Source organism: Curcuma longa, unplaced genomic scaffold, assembly GCF_044706935.1.
Source record: "Curcuma longa cultivar G26 ecotype Majalengka, Jawa Barat unplaced genomic scaffold, ITB_CL_G26_1.1 contig_23041, whole genome shotgun sequence".
Taxonomy (NCBI): domain Eukaryota; kingdom Viridiplantae; phylum Streptophyta; class Magnoliopsida; order Zingiberales; family Zingiberaceae; genus Curcuma; species Curcuma longa.
This window is the reverse complement of record NW_027432068.1, coordinates 1-10,412: the sequence shown is the minus strand read 5'-3', so window position 1 is coordinate 10,412 and position 10,412 is coordinate 1. Positions and strand designations below refer to the sequence as shown.

The 10,412-nt window shown below is 39.5% G+C and overlaps 1 pseudogene; it reads left to right on the top strand.

Annotated features, from left to right (window-relative positions):
• Nucleotides 1-7,065: 7,065 nt before the first annotated feature.
• On the top strand, nucleotides 7,066-10,152 carry LOC141818036 (phosphoenolpyruvate carboxylase, housekeeping isozyme-like; annotated as a pseudogene).
• The last annotated feature ends 260 nt before the right edge of the window (nucleotides 10,153-10,412 follow it).

The following is a 10,412-nucleotide window of genomic DNA, read 5'->3' as shown; positions in this document are numbered from 1 at the left end:
TGGAAATCTAAACCAAACATGCATTCTTGGAAGTCTAAATCAAATTGACTTGTTGGAATTCAAAACCAAATTGCTTAAGTTGTAGGGGCTAATTAAGTTGTCTTGATTGTAAGTACATGTATTTGATTTAATGTAGGAAGAACCAAAATGTCTTTGGACTTCCTTTCTCATGGCTATATAAACCAAGTTGTAGCAAGGATAAAATGCATTGTGAGAAAAAAAAACTCTTCTTCAAAATTGTTACACTCCTCTTTTCCCAAATACTACATCTCCTCTCCCTTCAATTGGTATCAGAGCTAAGTGAGGTTCAAGAAAAATGGCTTCCAGAAATATTGCGACTCCATTTCCGCATACTTTCAATGGAGAAGATTTTGATTATTGGAGCAGTAGATTTCAAGTTTGGTTGAAAGCTTTTGATTTATGGAATATAGTCGACAAAGGATTTCTTGAGTTCGAAGATGAAGAAGGCTTGAGTGATGCCGAAAAGAAAGCTTTGGTGGACAACCGGAAGAAGGACATTCATGCTCTAAATCAAATCAATCTTGCAATAGACAAAGTGGTGTTCGAGAAAATTCGCAAAGCAACAACATCGAAGCAAGCTTGGGAAATTCTACAAAAAGCTTATAAAGGTGATGAACAAGTGAAGAATATTCAACTTCAAATTTTGCGATCAGAATTTGAAAAATTAGAGATGAAAGAAAATGATAAAGTTGCTGAGTATTTCACAAAAGTTGGTTCTATAGTGAATCAAATGACTTCAAACGGTGAATCATTGGACGATTTCAGAATTGTACAAAAGGTACTTCGTTCTCTTCCTGAAAAATATTTTAGTCTTGTTACTGTTATTGAACAGACAAGAGATTTGAAGAGCATGACTTTAGAAGATTTACAAAGTATCTTGAAAGCTCATGAAGTGAAGATTAATTTATTGTTTCCCCCATCACAACAATCTGATCAAGCTCTTAAATCCCAAGTTTCTATTAGAGGTCGTGGTTCATCCTATCACGGCAGGTACAAAAATTTTAGAGGGCGTGGTGATTTAAGCTCTCACGGAAGAGGAAGAAATCAACAATATCATCAAAGTGACAACAATGAAAATCAAAGCTTCAGATTTCAAAGAGGAAGAGGAGATGGTGGATATCAAAGAGGCCGAGGACGTGGTTATATTGAATGTAGCCATTGTCACAAACCAGGACATAAAGTTGCAGATTGTTGGCATAAACAACCAGATGATAAGAAACATGGCTATATCAAATGTAGCCATTGTCACAAGCCTGGACATAAAGCTGCAGATTGTTGGTTTAAGCAAGAAGATGACAAGAAAACTGAAAGTGGCTTCATTCATCAAAGTAAAAGTGAAGAAACTTTGTTGCTTGCTTCCCATGACAACAAAGTTGATGAAATGTGGTACCTAGACAGTGGGGCTAGCAAGCACATGACAGGTAACAAAAATCTATTTTCCAGTTTATCTAAAATTGATTATGGTGAAGTCATGATTGGTGATGCTAGCACTCACAAAATTGAAGCAATTGGTGAGATTTATTTTAAAACTAAATCTGGAAATATTGAGAAAATGTCTGAAGTTTATTTTGTTCCGGGTTTAAAAAGCAACTTACTTAGTGCTGGTCATCTTATGAAGAAAGGGTATGATCTGCATATGCATCATAATGCTTGCACTATATCAAAAGACAATCAGGTTATTGCAAAGATTGGTGTGACTTCTAACAACTTATTTCCTCTCAAACTTGAAACCACAAATTTATCTTGTTTTGCTGCTGTTGATAAAAAGGTTTCAAAGTTGTGGCATGATAGGTATGGACATTTGAATTATGGAAGTTTAAAGTTGTTATCAACAAAAGAGATGGTTAGAGGACTGCCAAAGATCGATCAAGTTGAAGAAGTTTGTGAAGCATGTCAACTTGGAAAGCAACACAGAGATCCATTCCCACAACAAGCATCTCGAAGAGCAAAAAGGCCATTGGAGCTTGTTCATTCTGACCTCTGTGGATATATGCCAACAGAATCACTTGGTGGAAGCAAGTTCTTCATTACTTTCATAGATGACTTCACAAGGAAGGTATGGATTAAGTTTCTCAAAGAAAAATCTCATGCATTACAAGCTTTTAAAGATTTTAAAGTTGAAGTTGAGAATTATACTGGGCTTCGTATCAAAACTTTGAGAACTGATCGTGGTGGCGAATATATTTCAAATGAAGCTGAGAAATATTTTAGAGAACATGGTATAAGGCATGAGTTGACAGCTCGTTTTACACCACAACAAAATGGTGTAAGTGAAAGGAAAAATAGAACCATTGTTGAAAGTATGAGATGCATGCTCAAAAGGAAAAATTTACCAAATGAATTTTGGGCAGAAGCTGTTTCTTGTGCAGGTTACCTTATCAATCGTTCTCCAACAAAAAGTTTGGAAGATTGCACACCACATGAGGCATGGTATGGAAGAAAGCCTGATATTCAACATTTAAAGGTGTTTGGGAGCGTTGCTTATTCACTCATTCCGCAAGCAAACAGAAACAAGTTTGATGACAAATCTGAAAAATGCATCTTCATTGGATACAGTGAAAGAAGCAAAGCCTACAAGTTATATAATCCAAAGACCAAAAGGATAGTGATAAGCCGTGATGTTCGTTTTGATGAAGATGCAAATTTTGAAGATACAAAATGCAAAGGAAAGGATATCCATATTCCTTTAATTAGTGAACAAGAATCAGAAGAAGACAATTCTCCTTATTCACCAAGAAATTCACCAAGTTCTTCAACAAGTCCTCCTCCAAGGAAAATGAGAAGCGTGCAGGAACTCTTAGATTCAACCGAACCTATTGAATATCATGATTCTATATTTTTTGCTTTCTTTGCAGGAGAAGAACCAATTTTATTTAATGAAGCAAATCAGAAAGAAGTATGGAAAAAGGCCATGAAAGAGGAGATAGCTTCCATTGAAAAAAATGGAACTTGGGAGCTCACTGATCTTCCTTCACATAAAAAATCCATTGGTGTTAAATGGGTATACAAGATCAAAAGAAATGCAGATTGTTCTATCAATAAGCATAAAGCAAGGCTTGTAGCAAAAGGATACAAGCAAAAAGAAGGAGAAGATTTTAAAGAGGTATTTGCTCCCGTATCGAGACTTGATACTATTCGATTAATGATCTCTCTTGCAGCTCAAAACAATTGGAAAATTTTTCAAATGGATGTCAAATCAGCATTTCTGAATGGTGTTCTTCAAGAAGAGATCTATCTTGAACAACCTCCTGGGTTTGTTAAAAAGGGAGAAGAAGATAAAGTCTACAAGTTGAAAAAGGCTTTGTATGGGCTAAAACAATCGCCAAGGGCTTGGTATAGTTGCATCGATCATTACTTTGAGAAGAATGGTTTTCTAAAATGCCCATTAGAGCATACTCTCTACACCAAATCCAATCCATATGGAAGCTTCATATTTGTAAGTCTTTATGTTGACGATCTTATTTTTACTGCAATGATTTGAAGATGCTAGATGATTTCAAATTTTCAATGAAAAATAAATTTGAGATGACTGATTTGGGAGAATTACATCATTTTCTTGGAATTGAAGTTTTAAGATCTAAGCATGGAATTTTTATCACTCAAGAGAGTTATGCAAAAGAAATTTTGAAGAAATTCAGAATGGAGAATGCAAATCCTATATCAACTCCTTGTGTTATAGGATTGAAGTTGAGCAAGTATGGTGAAGGGAAACTAGTTAATCCAACTACATTTCGAAGTTTAGTTGGAAACTTGATGTACTTGACTGCTACAAGGCCAGATATTATGTATGCTGTAAGTTTGGTGAGCAGGTTTATGGAGCAACCATTTTCTAATCACTGGGAGGCAGCAAAAAGAATTCTTAGATATGTGAAAGGAACTCTTGATTATGGCATCTTCTATCAAACAAATATACCAGTTAATCTTGTTGGTTATACTGATAGTGACTTAGCAGGAAGTATCGATGATAGCAAAAGCACCTCAGGCTATGTTTTTGATCTTGGAAGCGGAGCTATAGCATGGTGTTCAAAGAAGCAGTCTACTATTGCACTCTCTACTACAGAAGCAGAATACATTGCCGCTTCTTTTGCAGGATGTCATTTACTTTGGTTGCGTGGAATTCTGGAGAATCTCAAGCATGTTCAAGAAGATCCAACAACCTTATTCTGTGACAACAATTCAACAATTTCAATTTCAAAAGATCCAGTTCTTCATGGAAAAACAAAGCATATTCGAATTCGATATCATTTCTTAAGGGAGCTTGTGAATGAAGGTATTGTTCATGTTGAACATTGCAGGACCAATGAACAAAAGGCTGATATCTTCACTAAACCACTCGGAGGACCTATTTTCAAAAGAATCGTGGCAAGCTTAGGAATGAAGAGCAAGTTTGGTTTACGGGGGGCATTGTTGGAAATCTAAACCAAACATGCATTCTTGGAAGTCTAAATCAAATTGACTTGTTGGAATTCAAAACCAAATTGCTTAAGTTGTAGGGGCTAATTAAGTTGTCTTGATTGTAAGTACATGTATTTGATTTAATGTAGGAAGAACCAAAATGTCTTTGGACTTCCTTTATCATGGCTATATAAACCAAGTTGTAGCAAGGATACAATGCATTGAGAGAAAAAAAATCTTCTTCAAAATTGTTATACTCCTCTTTTCCCAAATCCTACATCTCCACTCCCTTCATGCCGCATCATCCTCCACGACTTCGGAACCGATTTCCCCAAATGCCTCGAACTCGTCGAGGTGGGCGTTCAAGAATAGAATCAAGACTACCTCATCCTCGAAATTGTCTAGTTGAATCAGCGATTGTGATTGCTGCTTGTTTGGCATCAAATCACTGAGGAGTTTCTCCTTGCACAACAGCATCATATCGTGATGCATGTCGATATACTTCCATCGTCGGCCGCCTGCCTTCGTCCCTGGGCTGCATCCTTCTCACCTCTCTCAGAATGGAACATTGCATCTTTTCCCATGATTGCCTGCTCACCCTCCTCGCCACCTGCCCTTTCCTCGATGATGTGGTGGATTCTGACTAATCTTACGTGGCATTGATAGTCAAGAGATAGACGGGTGTGTCAATGCAAAAGTCAATAGTCCACATAGAATAGAATACCATTTAAGACTCGGCCATTCGGCATCTTGGTCACTCGGCTATTCGGCATCTCAGTCACTCGGCCACTCGACATCTCGGTCACTCTGCTGTCCCTCGGCCCCTCTGCATCTCGGCTACTGGGCCCCTCAGTCTCTCGCCCACTCGACCCCTCGGCTACTCGACCACTTGACTTTTCGGCCACTCCAACTCTCAATCTTTCAGCCACTCAACATTTTGACCACTCAACAGCTCGATAACTCGGCATCCCGACTCTCGGATAACTTACTTCCTTAACCGCTCATCCTCTCTGAGTCTCTCAAGCAAGCAGCTCCTTGGCCCCCTTGGTCTCTCTGCGCCCCACTCGGCCGCCACTCTCCGCCTTACACAAAAACTGTAAAAGTTTTCGAAGCGTGTGCCGCCTGCAAAAGGACCAAGGCATTTACGAGGATGTCAGGCCTGGTTCTCTAGATACCCTCGTACCTGTACATGAAGCCAAAAGGTAAGAATAATCAACGATTGTCGTGTCATATAGGGCGGTTACAAGGTTGGCAGACTTAGACCCCCAGATATCTCATGTCGGGACCTCATATCAACAATCATCAGAGCCGGTCTCTTCGAGCCTAGCCGATGGCCTCCCTTGAATCGACGTGGAGATATCTTTTATGTAGATATATAAGCCCTCCAACAGGTATGAGAAAACTTTTCGACAACTCCATATACTTGTCCTCTTCTTTCCCTACACTCTTATCTTTTTTCACTGATATTAACTTGAGCTTTGGAGTGGTTTGTCAGACTCTTCAGCACTAGTCTAACCTATCTGCTTAGCCTATTTTCAAGTTCTTTCATCGGCAAAATCAAGCTCTCACACACATCGGATCACTTATTTACTGGTGGCTTAACCATCCACGGCATCTGTCTGGAATAAATTGACACCATCTGTGGGAATACTGAATTAGGACGCTGTGATGGTCAACACTAGACGGACCATCGACAACCGCGACTCTACCGAAGAAAGGAACCACGAGAAAATGAAGCTCCCGCGACCATGACACACAACTCAGCTGAGGCCTTATCACATCTAGCTAAAATGTCATCGCTTTATATTTTATTTTTATAACTTGTTATTTGCTCTTGTAAACCACTACACTTCATGAAGAAAGATTTCAGCGTGCGAAACAGCAAGCCAATTCTCTTAGCCGTCGTAGTTCCTCGCTAGTGGCTCTACCTTATGACAAGTCTAAATTCTTAGCTCTGTGTTAGTGGCTCGGCCTCCCGATAGGCTCGACTCTCTCCGCCCTCCTAACCCATAATCATGTTTGATTGCCCAATTAACATTGAGAAATATTTTTTTAGTCCTCACTATATGTCCACATTACAAATACTTAAAAATGTATCTTGTCTTAGTAATTTCTTATCTCCATCATTCTGGATGTTTTATGGTTGCTTAACTATGATGAGCTTTAGTGAAACGAAGTTGGTATCTGTGGGAGTGGAAGCACAAAGAAAACTGGTGTCTTACTTATCATTTGTGATTTATATGATTTATTCAGGATTAGGAATTGTTTGACTCAGCTGAATGCGAAAGATATTACTGGCAAGAGCTGATGAGGCTCTTCAGAGAGAGGTAATCCATCATATCATGCTTGCTTAACTTCACCATACAATTGATGTATAAACTCCATTGAACAGGTTTAGTATTTTGAAACAATTTATAGTTAAGTTGTTTTCTTTATATATTGTACGTGATTGGGCTGATGACATATTGTTCTTCATATTTCTAGTTCTGGACTTTCTTGTTTGTACCTAATGCATGGATAAATATCCCACCACCAGTAGATATTGATTTCTGAAACAAACATTTGAAGTATGACTATTACTATTTAATTGATGTGATCGTGTGGATTCAAGCTGCCTTCAGAACTGATGAAATCAAAAGAACTCCCCCAACTCCTCAAGATGAAATGCGTGCTGGAATGAGCTATTTCCATGAAACCATATGGAAGGGTGTCCCCAAATTCTTGCTGCGGGTTGATACAGCACTGAAAAATATTGGGATAGATGAGAGAGTGCCCTATAATGCGCCTCTTATTCAGTTTTCATCTTGGATGGGTGGTGATCGTGAACTTGGTTTTCAACATTGTTCTTATAAACTTCTTGTGAATTTAGGAAACCCGGTTGAGTTATAAACTTCTTGTGAAGTGACAAGGGATGTGACAAGGGATGTGCTTGTTGGCCAGGATGATGGCTGCAAACTTGTACTATGCACAAATTGAAGATCTGATGTTTGAGGTATTAACTGATCTTATTTTGTTTACTTGAATTCAATGAGATTTTTGATGTGGTCACAAGTTATTGATGACTTTTTTTATTGCAGTTGTCTATGTGGCGCTGCAATACTGAACTTCGGGTGCGAGCTGATGTGCTTCACCGGTCCTCGAAAAAAGATGCAAAGCACTACATTGGTACTATTTATTTATTGTTATATCTCTGTGGACAATCAGGATTCATTTAAGCTTTAGTAACTTGTTATTTGCTTCCATTTGTCGTTCAACAGAGTTCTGGAAGCAAGTTCCTCCAAATGAACCTTACCGTGTTGTTCTTAGTGATGTGAGAGATAAATTATACAGCACACGTGAGAGGTCCCGCCATTTACTTTCAAATGGATACTCTGACATTCCCGAGGAAGCAACTTTCACCAATGTTGAACAGGTGCTATACCTCTACTCATATTAGCTGAAATATTTACCTGTGCAATTTTTTCCCAACTTTTCCATTGTTCAGTACTAATCTTTGTGATGATGTCTTTCTTGCAGTTTTTAGAGCCTCTTGAACTCTGCTATCGATCACTCTGTGACTGTGGCGATAGATCAATTGCTGATGGGAGCCTTCTTGACTTTTTGCGCCAAGTGTCAACCTTTGGCCTGTCTCTTGTCAGACTTGATATTAGGCAAGAATCAGACAGGCATACTGATGTTGTCGATGCTATTACTAAACACTTGGGAATTGGATCCTACCGTGAATGGTCTGAGGAGCAACGTCAAGAGTGGCTATTGTCGGAACTTAATGGAAAACGCCCTTTATTTGGGATCGACTTACCGAAGACAAATGAAGTTGCTGATGTTTTGGACACATTCCATGTCATAGCAGAGCTTCCTTCTGACAACTTTGGGGCTTACATCATTTCAATGGCAACTGCTCCATCAGATGTCTTGGCCGTCGAGCTGCTGCAGCGTGAGTGCCATGTGAAAACTCCATTGAGAGTAGTCCCATTGTTTGAGAAACTTGCAGATCTTGAGGCTGCACCAGCAGCTTTAGCCAGACTTTTCTCAATAGATTGGTACAGGAACAGAATTAACGGGAAGCAGGAAGTTATGATTGGATACTCAGATTCAGGGAAGGATGCTGGTAGGTTTTCTGCAGCCTGGCAGTTATATAAAGCTCAAGAAGAGCTTATAAAAGTGGCTAATGAGTATGGAGTAAAACTAACCATGTTCCATGGGCGAGGTGGAACTGTTGGAAGAGGTGGCGGCCCTACTCATCTGGCTATCCTATCTCAGCCGCCTGATACAGTCCACGGATCTCTTCGTGTTACAGTTCAAGGTGAAGTTATCGAGCAGTCGTTCGGAGAGGAACATTTGTGCTTCAGGACTCTCCAACGTTTCACAGCTGCTACACTCGAACATGGAATGCGTCCCCCCATCTCTCCCAAGCCAGAATGGCGTGCATTGATGGATGAAATGGCTGTTCTAGCTACCAAGGAATATCGATCTATTGTCTTCCAAGAACCACGTTTCGTTGAGTATTTCCGCCTAGTGAGTGATCTAATTAACTTTTGTACTCTATCATTTACCTGTACTTGGCATGTGATCTTTTACTTCCCTATATATAATGCAATTCTTGTTACAACTGACAGGCTACGCCTGAGCTGGAGTATGGTAGGATGAACATAGGTAGCCGACCATCTAAACGAAAGCCAAGTGGGGGCATCGAGTCACTTCGTGCAATTCCTTGGATTTTTGCATGGACACAAACACGGTTCCATCTACCAGTGTGGCTTGGCTTCCGTGCAGCTTTCAAGCATGTCTTGCAAAAAGATGCCAAGAATCTTCAAACTCTTCAGCAAATGTACAATGAATGGCCATTTTTCAGGGTCACCATTGACTTGGTCGAGATGGTTTTCGCTAAGGGAGATCCTGGAATAGCTGCTCTATATGACAAATTGCTGGTTTCCGAAGATTTGTGGAAATTCGGGGAACAGCTAAGAGCCAACTACGAAGAAACAAAGCAACTTCTTCTTCAGGTGCAATCTTCTTTCTCTCTTAAGTTTTATCATCGTGAACAAGCTAGCAAAAAGTGGTGCCATCTTTAATTGGTTTTGTTAATTCTTTTATTTGTGCCATCTAATTCTTGTAGGTTGCCGGGCACAAAGATCTGTTGGAAGGGGATCCATACTTGAAGCAGAGGTTACGTCTGCGAGATGCATACATCACGACTCTGAATGCTTGCCAAGCCTACACCTTGAAGCGAATCAGGGACCCGTCCTACCATGTTAATGTGAGGCCTCATCTCTCCAAGGAGATCACAGAGTCCAGCAAACCCGCCGCGGAGTTGGTGAAACTCAACCCCAGCAGTGAGTATGCCCCTGGTCTGGAGGACACCCTCATCTTGACCATGAAAGGAATTGCTGCTGGAATGCAGAACACTGGTTAAATTATGAACTTATCATCAAGTTTCCGATCGATAAATAAGGCATTGCAAGCTTCTCTTTCTCTTTCTCCTGTAAGCTGCTAATTCGCCACAGCAGCATTGAGGCTCTTGTCAGATGAGCATTGTTGTCCGAAATGCTTTTCTCCATTGTTGCCTAATCAAATATAGAAGCTTCCTTACAAAGCTGACCGCAAAAACTCTTTCCTTTCTCACAATGTGTTTCCTGAACTTGTTAATGTTTTGAATTGTGATCATGTTTGTAGCCAATGATCTGTATTTTTGCTTATTTATTGGTTTATGCACTCTCCCTGTGGAATCTTACTATATTTTGCATAGGGAAAGATTTATCAATGTGATCCAAAAATTTATATATTTTCACATTTGTTGTGTTTATCATATCCCAAGTCTTTATACAAGATGAACACACACACACACTTAAACTAGGGATTGAAAATAGCATCAGAGAAGATCCACTGATTACATTGTCCCCAAGAATCAAATTAAATAACAAGCCAATTGTCCATCAAAGATGAATACCACATACAACTTAATATAGCTAGATGGTGTATCATTACATTAGGTTCAT